At 42.0% G+C, this 11,256-nt stretch overlaps 1 long non-coding RNA gene across 1 annotated transcript; it reads left to right on the top strand.

The window, feature by feature from the left end:
• The first annotated feature begins 10,201 nt into the window (after positions 1–10,201).
• LOC144989358 (uncharacterized) lies at positions 10,202–10,998 on the top strand. The gene is made up of 3 exons (XR_013653501.1): positions 10,202–10,321; positions 10,726–10,773; positions 10,867–10,998. It is a non-coding gene; the product is annotated as an uncharacterized LOC144989358 (long non-coding RNA).
• Positions 10,999–11,256: the final 258 nt, after the last annotated feature.

Raw genomic sequence — 11,256 nt, 5'->3', positions numbered from 1 at the left:
TAAAATACACAGATTTCAAACACTTTTTCATCCCATTCTGTCCAAATTCACATACATTTCATTCCATTCATCCTCATTCTAGCCATTTTCACCGCTGTTGTCAAGTCAATTCGTCAGCGTCATTAAGTCTGTCGTCAAAAGAAAATTCACCGGTTTCCTCATTTCTTCTGTCTAGTGCACCTTTCATTTTTATTGTGAATCTCTCTGTGGTTTCTCTACGCATTAAAAATAATTTGTGAAGGTTCGCCGCCTTCCTGGTTTTTCCAAAAATCCTAAAACGCGCAAAATTAGTTACTATAGTAACACCGTTTTTTCGTACAGGATTTTGTACAGGCTCAAACAGACGCAAAACCTACTAAATTTGCTTTAATCCAAATATCACAAGCTCCCAATTTGCTATTTATTCAATTTTGACAGGCTGAACAGACACAAAACCTGCACAATTTGCTCAAATTCAATTTCATAAATTTCCTAAGTCCAATTTGCTGTTTCAGGAGGGTGAACCACAAAACTTATACAGGTGCGCTATGCCGCCACATACTTCACTTCCCCACAATTTGAGTTATTCACTAAGAGAATAACCTGATCATAATGCAGAATTTACGAACAGGTTCCTGCTTTACCTTTTGTTTGTGAGGCCTCGAGGAAAGTAAAGCACATGGGGGGGAGCGTCACCGACTTTTCGCCGAAAGTCTTAGAAATCTCGTCATAAACCACTATCGGTCCTCTTATCCGCATTGCGATTCCGCGTTCCTTCCCTACCTATCACGTCGGGGTCACCAAAAATGTAGGAAAATATAATCTTTCGCTTTGAGATTACTTTCCTTGTTGCATGTTCAATAAAGTCGAGAAGGAGATAACCACGGGATTCGACCGGATTAAGTTTAACAAATTTATTCCCTAACAATATTTCTAAAAACAGAGTAAAACAAAATAAAACAGATCATCTGGGTTCCCAAAGTTTCAGAACTTACACAGCGCCAAATTATTACTGACGTCTTAACGTGTCAGCCTGTTGGGAACAGCGAAAGTTCCTCTGTCCAGCTGTTTTAACATCTCGGTTTCAGCCTCCTCCTTCGTAACACAGCATGGCGTCCAGACTCCTCCTCTGGACGCTCGGATTGGCTGGCAGGGAGCCTGCCTACTTCTTTCAGTCCATATTAGGAGGCAGCATCCGTTTCCCGCGTCTGAAGTCACCTCCCAGACTGACATTGTCAAGTTATTATGCCCCACTTGAAAGGGGAAGGCATCCACGGAGTTTTATGTGCAGGACTTCACACACCATCCAGACACACTTTTCCTTTTGTTCTGTTTTATTTAATTTCCTGAGAGGTTTCAACAGTAATGGCGAGGTACTGGTTGTATGTGCATGAATGTATGGTGAAAAGCCTAAACAAGACATAATATTTTATCAAATTACGACAATAAATACAACAATAAATATTTAACATGAATCAACAGTTAAATTCATGACTCTATAATTAATTCAATTTGCACACGTAATTTGTTAAAAAGTTAACTTCATAATTACGGGAATTCATTGAAATACTGCAATACATACATTTCATAAAAAACAGTGCTTGTATAAATGACATTCAATGGACTAAACAAACATTTAATGACGTGGCAGCTGACGTGGAAACGCGCAGCCGGCGCTCAACGCACAGTGGATCACACCAACTATGCCCCGCACTACGACCGAATCTTACCGGCTGCCACCGTGGTTTTGATGCCCTTAACCAGGTTTTTTGGACTACTTTTTTGAGATGGATCGCGAGTTTTCTGATCGCTCTCGAGCCCTGCCTGATCTGGCGCTACGCGTGCACTTCATCCAAAACAGCTCCGGTGCGCACAGCTGGGTCCTTAATTAACACCACGCCCATTACAGACTTAAACTTTCCCTCTCTTTAATTTTTTAACTACCTACAATTAATTTTCTCTCAAATTTAACAGAATTCTTTACTTTTCTTAATTACTTTAATGCATTTTTACTTTAGATTTTTTATTTGATTTTCTCTTTTCTTTTTTTTCTTTTTATGTTTTTATTTACTTTTAAAATAAAATCACTTGAAGCATCAGCTTTCTCAAGTTTGACCTAACACCTCCCACTCGGCATTCTTGTGAATACACTAAGAATGTCGCTGACTGTCAGAGGTCAAACAATTTCAATAACATTCACAAGATTTACTTTGATCTTCAACAGGTAGTAAAACAACTAACCGTCTAACATCTCTGTGCAAAATAGTCATTTTTTCTTTTTGTTCATTTAGTCCCGACACACTTTTCTTCGTTTGCCTACCTATTGTTTTCACCTCAGGTGGATGGTAACTTGGAATAACCCGTACATCAACATCCCTGACTATGCCCATACTGTCTGGATAAGTGCGAACTACACGACCCATCCTGAATTGACTTCTCAAAGCATTCTGGTCACTCAACCATACAATGTCCCCTACAGCAACATTTCTCTGTGCAGTATGCCACTTGCTCCGCACGAACAAGTTGGGGCCGGCGAGTTGACTCCATTCTCTCCAGAAATTGTCCACTTCAGTCTGTATGGCTCTGAGTCTCTTGTAGGGATTGCTGGTGAAGTCAAACGTTCCTGGATCTCCCTCTGGAGAGGCTCGGCCTAGTAGAAGGGTGTTTGGCGTGATGTAGAGAATGCAGTCCTCCCGGCTTTGTATCCTCGCGTCGATCGGCCTCTCATTAGCCAGATTAGCTGCCAAATAGAGCGCTGTCTGAAATTCACTATAAGTCAGTGAGGATCCTCTTCCGATGTTCTTAAGCGCCCTCTTCATGATGGGAACAGCAGCTTCGGCAGCTCCATTCCTGTGAGGAGAATCAGCTGGATGGATTTTCCACACCCACTTTGTCCCTTGTTCAGCTGATAGGTCTTCCAAGCTTCCTTTGTCTTGACTGTCGAGGAACTTGTACATCTCTTTCAAGACTGGTTAAGCTCCAACAAAGTTAGTGCCGGGGTCTGACCAGATTTTCCTTGGATGTCCTCTGATTGCAGTGAATCTTTGGTAAGCCATCAGAAATCCTTCAGTTGACAGGTCATTTGCAATTTCTGCATGAATAGCTCTGCTGGCCATACAGCAAAACAGAACTCCCCAAACTTTTTGTGTAACTCTTTTTTTCACATCTTCTCTTACTTGGTAGGGTCCGAAGAGGTCTATGGTTGTGAATTGAAACGGTGCAGCAGGTTCAATTCTCTCTGGTGGTAATGAACTCATTATTTGTTGACAGTTCTTTGATTTTTCTTTTCTGCAGATTAAGCAGTCATCAACGACTCGTTTTACGATTCTTCGACCTTTTATCACCCAAGCTTTGGTTCTCAGTCTTAATAAAGTTGCAGCAATTCCTTCATGATTTTGATTGTGGGCTTCTCGAGCTAGCAAAGTAGATACCCAAGCATCATGAGGTAAGATTGGAACACCAACTTTGTTTTTTCTGAAAACTTGTATCCGACCACCACAAACCAATAATCCAGACTCTTCATTTTTGTAGACTACTAATCTGTCAGTTGTGGTAGCAGGAAGAACCATGTTCTCTTGTGCTGCAAGAAAAATGTCTCTTAGGGCATCTTCTCTTTCTTTTACAGAGATGATTCCAGCCAATGTAACTGCCTCCCACTGTAGTTTTTCCATAGTCTTGTTTTTCCCTCCAAATCTTTTTGCTGCTCTCCACATCCATGCAACAGTTTTAATTAGGCGGGTTAAACAGCTGAAACGTTTGACGTCCACAAGTCCTTGCTCCGTTTCCCACCTTAGGTACATTACAGCTCCGTAGGCCTGTTCACTCCCATCACAGAATGTAACTGCCACAGGATCGCTGATGAAGAATCCTGGAGTCAGTGCCCTGGGAAACTTGATTTTGGCAAGTTTGACATATTCTTCGAAGAGTGAAATTGCTTCTTCACGAAGATCATCTGAGAGTGCCATGTCCCATGTCTCGTCAACTGGGCACTTCTTGTCTTTTGCCTCTTGAAAGGCTTTTCGCACAATTATAGCACCTTTCTGCTTGATCGGCGTTCCTAAACCAAGTGGATCATACAATCCTGATACTTGACTGAGCAGCTCCCTTCTTGTCAGTGGGTTTGGCGTGGATGGTCTGATTTGGTCTTGTGATAGATCTTGTCCAAGTCGCATTTTCATTTTCTTCTTTGAAAAGTTTATTGCGGTCAAGATGTGAAGCTTGTCCTCTATAACATCATAAACCAGACCCAATGCTTTGCTTTCAGTTTGGCTTATTTGATTGGGTAAAATTATGGGTTTTTTGTTTGGCTTCTCCATCTCATGACTTTCTTCTTGTCTCCCACCTTGACTCTTCCCACCTTGACCGGAAAAGACCCATGGCTTAAGTTCAAAACCTCCACTTTTAAGGATCTGCTCCACTTTGTCTGTTATGGCTTTCAGTCGTTCAGGGTTGTTGTGGGAGACGAATATATCATCCACGTAAGAATTGCGCTGGATCACATTACGTTCTTCTTCAAACTGAGTGAAAGCAGGCAAGTTGGCAGTTTCTCGCATTGCAAGCTGTGCAATACATCCTGCGGGTTTATCACCCATATTCACTCTGGTGATTGCATATTCTTGCAGTTCTCGTTCTTCAGAGTCTCGCCAGAGGAATCTATGCAGATGCATTTCCTTGTCTTCCAACCAAACAGAATTATACATCTTCCTGACGTCTCCTAAAGCAGCATAGACTCCACACCTAAACCTAAGGAGGACAGCAGGAATCAGGTTGAGGACATCGGGACCCTTCATTAGCAAATCATTCAGACAGACTCCTTTGAACCTTTGACTGCTGTTCCATACGAGTCGTATTGGAGTAGTAGCAGAATGGGGATTTGGTGCAACGAGATGGCTGATGTACCACACTGGCCCAGTCCAACCACTGATGATGTCATTTGTCCGTTTCATTGCTGCTTTTCGTTCAACCATGTCATGAACTTGAACAGTATAAGCGAGTTTCCACTCTGGATCTTTATTTAGCTGTCTTTCTGTCCTGAAGAACGTGGCCTCTACTGCCCTTCGATTATTTGGCAGAAATGCTGGATCTTCCACCCAAGGATATTTGGCGTGCCAGTGTGGTTCACTGCTATGACTGTCACCTTCAGTGTAGGTAAGTCCTTCTTTTATTTCTTGAAGTTCTCTCTCTTCCGCTAGCGTCATTTCTTTACCACCTGGTTGACAGTTTCCACAACGGCATCCTCCACACTTAGGAACACATGCAGCGCCAACACTATCCCATTTCCACCATTCAAGGAAGTCACGGAAAGTAGTTGCAGTACTTGAATTTTGCAATCCCTGTTCAGTGCAGACATCTTGCGAAAAATCCTTGAATTTGCTGTGAACCACCTCTTCATATCTTGCAGCAGCTGTTCTCATTGATCTCGCGAAATGTGTTTTTGACATGTGAGCAGAAATGGTTAACCCCTCAAAAAGCTTTGGATGAGTTCCTCCAACTGTTTTCCCAAGAGGTCCATCCCACAACACAAGGTTTCCAACAGATTTAACTTTTTGTGGTGCAATTTGTCCTTCTCTGTGGCTTATGAGTAGTTGTATTTCTCTGGGTCTCTCCAGTTCAGCTAGTTGAACATCTGGGAAGAATTTTTGAAGCTGTTCTGCTGTCACATGATTTTGGATATCAGCAATGTTTTCTAGTCCATAGCATACTATTTGATGGGATTTTAGCGTACCTTTTGGAGTCATCACCCTGATTTTCAGGAGGTATCTTTTTGTTTCAACATGAGCTTTCATTCCACCAACCCCATGAACGATGAGTGTTATATTTTCACTTCTGAGATTTAGCTTACTTGCAGCCTTATGGGTGATGTAGTTCGTATCAGAAGCCAGGTCAATTAATGCTCCGATTTTTTGTCCAGCATTTGCAGTAACTGTCAGTAGCATCATGATCACTGGAAACTCCTTTAGGCCATTTTCTTGCAACAAACTGGGTTCTTTTGTGGAATTAAGTGCTCTGCTTGCAGTATTTGAAAATACATCTCTGCATTGTTCTGCCAGCTCTGGTGACAGTTTACTGAAGAATTCCTCTTGCTCTTGAGTATATTTCTTTTGACTTTGACTTTTCGCTGCATCTTCTTTGCTCCTCTTCTGATTCTGCTCACTTTTCTTGGGCTGAACCTTTGGGCATAGACAAAAATGATGTACAGCCATGTTTTCTGACATGCAATCTTGGTTTTTACACAAGTATGCAGGGTTACAGAAAGAACAGTCATCATGAACCTCGAGACACCTTCTGCATGCTCCCAACTTTTTAACTGCAGCATTTTTCTCATCCATCTTCAGACCTCGGAACTGCTTGCAGAAATAAAGTTTTCTTTTGTGGTTCGGATCACCGCAGACCACACATGCTGCTCTGTCTTGTTTAGTGGACCTATTCTTGTGTGTTTGATTTCATTTTTTGTTTCTCTTCCGGTTGGTTCATCATCCCAAAGTTGATTTAGCTGTTCGTATATGTTTTCTTGCTCTTTGAGGAAGCTTAGGAGACTGTCAAAGCGGTTATCGGGCGTCACCGCGTTCCTCTTATCAGCTACATACATCAGCCATTCTTTTTTGAGGACCATAGGAAGTTTGCTTTCAATCGATTTTGTGACAAGTGGGTTTTTAATTGCACCTGTATCTCCAAGGTCACTTAAGTCGAGGACTGCTTTCTCCACAGCTTGAATTAAGTCTACAATTTTCCTTGGTTGGTGATTTTTAACAGGTGGCATTTTTTGCAGTTCCTCCACTATTTCAATAGCAATTGCAGTTTGGTTGCCAAAACGGTTCTCCAGGACTCGAAGAATTTCTTCAGCTGTGTTGTAAGTTCTAAGACGGAGGTTTCTTGTGACTCTTTCATCGATGCTGTCCAACAATTGAAATTTTTTCACTTCTTTTGAACCAGTCGGCTCGCCTTGCTTTTGAAGAGCCTCCCATTCTTTTCTCCATCTGTAAAAGTCTCGCTGATTTCCACCAAATCTTGGAAGAGTCATTGGTTTCAATTTAACAACAGGTGTTGGAATGTTTGTGGGAAGAAGAATTCCTTTTCCTTCAGAATCCCTGACTTTTATTTTGATGAACTCAGCCTTTCTGGAGGTTAATTTTGGAACCATCAGTTCAAGTGCTATGAGACGATTTTGAAACTCCTCTTGACTATATGACGGGATCCAACGTTTCCACTGGTTGTATCTCTCTTTTGCAGACTTTGTCAAATCTCTCAGATGAGTAAGCATGAAGTCGTACACCTCCTGGTTGCCATCTGGGCGCATTGCAGCTACGTGTTCACACTCAGTTTCAGCCACTTGTAAAACTGTGGTTAACTCAAGATGCCCATAGTTGTTCCAAATGGTTTCTAGGAGGAGAGCTTTAATTTCTTTCAGTTTTAGCTTACATTCCTTTGCAGTTTTTTCAATGTCAGCTTTCTGCTCTTCTGTTAACACCATTTCTTCTTCAGGGTCCAGGTTCGTTTCCAACTCTGCAATGAGTCCCATTTCCATTTCATCATTTGCACTCATAACTTTCTCAGCCTCCAAAATAAGTTTATTGAAACTTTCTTTGAGTTGCTCTTCAGACATATCCTCATAATTTCTGAAAATGGAGTTGGCAAAACGAGTGAATGATCTTTTTGCTGTGGTTCTCTCAACTTTTAGTTGTTCCACAGACTTCTCAGACTCAGACATGTTGATATTTATTTTTGGTGATGTTCTTAATACTTTAAGTCCTTTCACACAAAATTAATTTACAGCTTCTGGGCAACCATTTTTTTTTTTTTAATTGTTGGTGTTTCAGTTTTTCTGACTGTGTGTTGTTCAACAATGTTGGAGAATTTCACTGATGTGTTTTCAAAATCCAGCTCCTGATTTCACTGTTGGAGTCCACTTATCCACAGTTAGAAACCGGTTTTTCACTGTCAAGTTATTATGCCCCACTTGAAAGGGGAAGGCATCCACGGAGTTTTATGTTCAGGACTTCACACACCATCCAGACACACTAGGAGAAATGAGGATCACAAAAAATAAATTCCTTCACTAGCTCCTCTCACGGAGCTAGTGGAAGAGTTCAGAAGATTCCGTGCTCAAAACGAGCAACGTAATAGGTTTGAGATTCTGGAGAAAAGAGTGGACAACATGGAACAACAGGCGAGGATGAATAATGTCATTCTCACTGGATTACCGATCAAACCTCGGGGAAAGCTAAATGCAGCTGGAGTTAGCATGCCTAATGCTAATAGCGCTAGCATTGCTAGCAGTTCTTCTAAAACGGAGAGCAGTGGAGAGTCTGTGGAACACCAAGTGGAATCATTTCTCATGTCTAAAGGGATTTCCCTGGATCTGAATACCATCAAGACCTCCCACACGCTCCCCAGAAGAAAGGAGACGGATAAACCAGCGATCCACATCAGGTTTGTGATTCAAAAACACAAGCTAGTTCTGATGAATCAAAGGAGGAATCTGAAGGTATCTGCCGTTTATCTGACCATCTGACCAGAAGGAATGCTGAAATCGCAAAACATGCCAGACTTCTCAGGAAGCGTAAACAGATTGAGAAATACTTGGGTTAAAGGCTGCAGGATTCACGTCAAACCACTCGGTCCACCGGATAGGTCCAAGATTCTGGTTGTGAAAAACATGAAGGACTTTGAGAAGTGTTTGATCACGGACGTCTGACCCAACATGCATCAAAGAGCCAAATAATTTCAAGAAATATGACGCCTGGATTCATCACTTTCTCCAAAAGTCTGAAGTGACCCTGATTTTCAGCAGAGTTCTGACCTGCAGACAACTTGACCTCAACTTTCAGCTCTGCTGATATCAGTTGAAGAAGAAAAAGTACCTTAATCTAATGCCTGCAGACATAACATCAAAGAGAACTATAAACTCTGTTTAAACCCAGAGGAACGGCTGTTAATCAGCAGAAGACGGAATACCAACCTTGGTCATTTGACAGATTATGGACCCTTTTTTTATTTCACAGCATTACTTTTCTATTAAAAATTATTGAAGATGGTTATAATGATTGAATTCTAGCAATATTAGTTCACTTGATCCAAAAGGTCATGATTTGTTATGTTTATTTTCTGATTGTGTTATTTTTTAATCATAAACATGATTTTTCTAATGAAATTAATCTGAATATATTTTAGATAAATGATCTGTATTGTAGGGCTGCACGGTGGCGCAGTGGTTAGCGCTCTTGCCTCACAGCAAGAAGGCCCCCGGTTCAAGTCCCGGCTGGGGGACATGAAAAACACAACATCAATGGGGGACCTTTCTGTGTGGAGTTTGCATGTTCTCCCCGTGCATCCGTGGGTTTCCTCCGGGATCTCCGGCTTCCTCCCACCGTCCAAAAACATGCTTCATAGGTTGATTGGCAACTCTAAATTGTCCATAGGTGTGAGTGTGAGAGTGAATGGACATGTGATTGAGGATATTCTACCCTGCGACAGACTGGCGACCAGTCCAGGGCATCCCTTGCCTACGCCCAAGTGGCTGGGATAGGCTCCGGCAACCCCGTGACCCCGAAAGGGAAAAACGGTCAAGAAGATGAATGAATGAATGATCTGTATTGTGGTATGTTATTATAAAAAATAGTTATAACTACTTTACATTAGTATGAAGTAATTCACTATTGTCATGTGATTTATTGATACTTAAGCATACGTAATGAACTGAAACTGTGTTGGTAAGGCATTGATATCAGATGAAAAGTTATGAACTGGATAATAATGATAAATCATGTAATAAAATGGTTACTGTAAAACAGGGGTGGCATATACAAATTCGCTTCCTTCCACTCCCTTTCAGCAATCTTTGATTTAATATCTAATTATCCTAAGTTTGATACGTCTGAAGGGAGAGGATGATGACACCTATGCGAAGTACAATGTTTAGCGTGTCAAAATAAAAATACAGAGTAGTCTTATCACGTGTATCTGCCTCTATTACAGCGTTGCTGCAGCGTGTGTCCGCCACATATAACATACCGATCTGTGAGAATTTTGCCAGACATGAAACCGGTCCGGGGCGCAAAAAAGGTTGGGGACCGCTGCGATACACCAAATTCTTTTAGTTCATATTTACACATTCACCGCCTCTCCTTGGCGTCCACCACCCTCCACCATATGAAAGAAATTCAAGTAAATCGCGGGACGTCGAAGTTCCGTCCGTAGGATCATGTATATACGCGCTTACCGGCTCTGTCCACAGTTGCTGGGGTTTCCAGTTATTCCATGAATGTGGAGGTCTCACCCGATGGCAGAGATGAAATGCCCATATTTTCCACCGACGCGGTTGGACTCACGGTCATCCTCAACAGTACGTGTCCTACGGCTGTAAGCTCCTGTCTTTCTCCTTTTACTTTCCCTTTTCCTCGTTATATATACTCGGTCACCTGGGCGACAGGAAGTCCCCATGTAGTCATGTGTGTAGTGAAGGGTCTCCTGCTAATGTTGTTAAACAGCCCACTGCTATTCATTCAAGCTTGCATTTAAACATAAACTCCCAAGAAAAACATATAGACAGGGTCATATTAACCAGGGTTAACACAGAAAGATGACATCACACAGCCACCAGCCCTGTGACCCATCTGTCTGATCACTGAGCATGAAGGGGGTGAGACCTGAATGTCTTCTGTCTGGGATTCGTTGCTTGTTGTTTCCTAAAAGTTTAGACCTAAAGGGTAGAAATGGACAGGAACTGACTCAGTGTTTTTACTGCAGGAACGTTTTTTGTGCTTCAAGAAGTCAGCCCAATGGCTTTGGACAGAGGTAGTTGACCTTTTTCTAACAGCCTCACAGAAGATGGGTTTCCTGAGGGTTTTAGAGAACAGACCATCTAGAGATTATGATTTTTTTTTTCAGATCCAACCTTTGTTTAAAATAGGCACACAATGGATTTACTCATTCGTCGGGCTGTGAAAAAAGCCCAACAAAGAACTAAAGAAGGAACAAGCTGTGGAGCTTTAGTATGAAAAGGATGTTCACCGGCACAACTGACAGGAACCACCAGACCTGCTGTGACGAAACACTCAGTGAGGATGGAGGCTCCTGCACCAAAACATCATCAGATGCTCTAAAGAAGACATTTGTGTATTTTAATCCAAATGAATCAAAGTCACAACAGCAGGTAGAGCTGACTGCACATCCAACATCACAGGTGGGCAGGATTACTGGTGGGGACTCCTGGCACATCTGCAACTCATCTATACTCACCCTGACTGCATTTAACTCTGGTTTTGCCAGCCCTTACCC

The sequence above is a fragment of the Oryzias latipes genome, chromosome 23 (assembly GCF_053564925.1).
Source record: "Oryzias latipes strain Hd-rR chromosome 23, Olatipes_Hd-rR_3.1".
In the NCBI taxonomy this organism is placed as follows: Eukaryota; Metazoa; Chordata; class Actinopteri; order Beloniformes; family Adrianichthyidae; genus Oryzias; species Oryzias latipes.
Note: the sequence above shows the minus strand (reverse complement) of the source record. Positions and strands in the feature narration are given on the sequence as shown.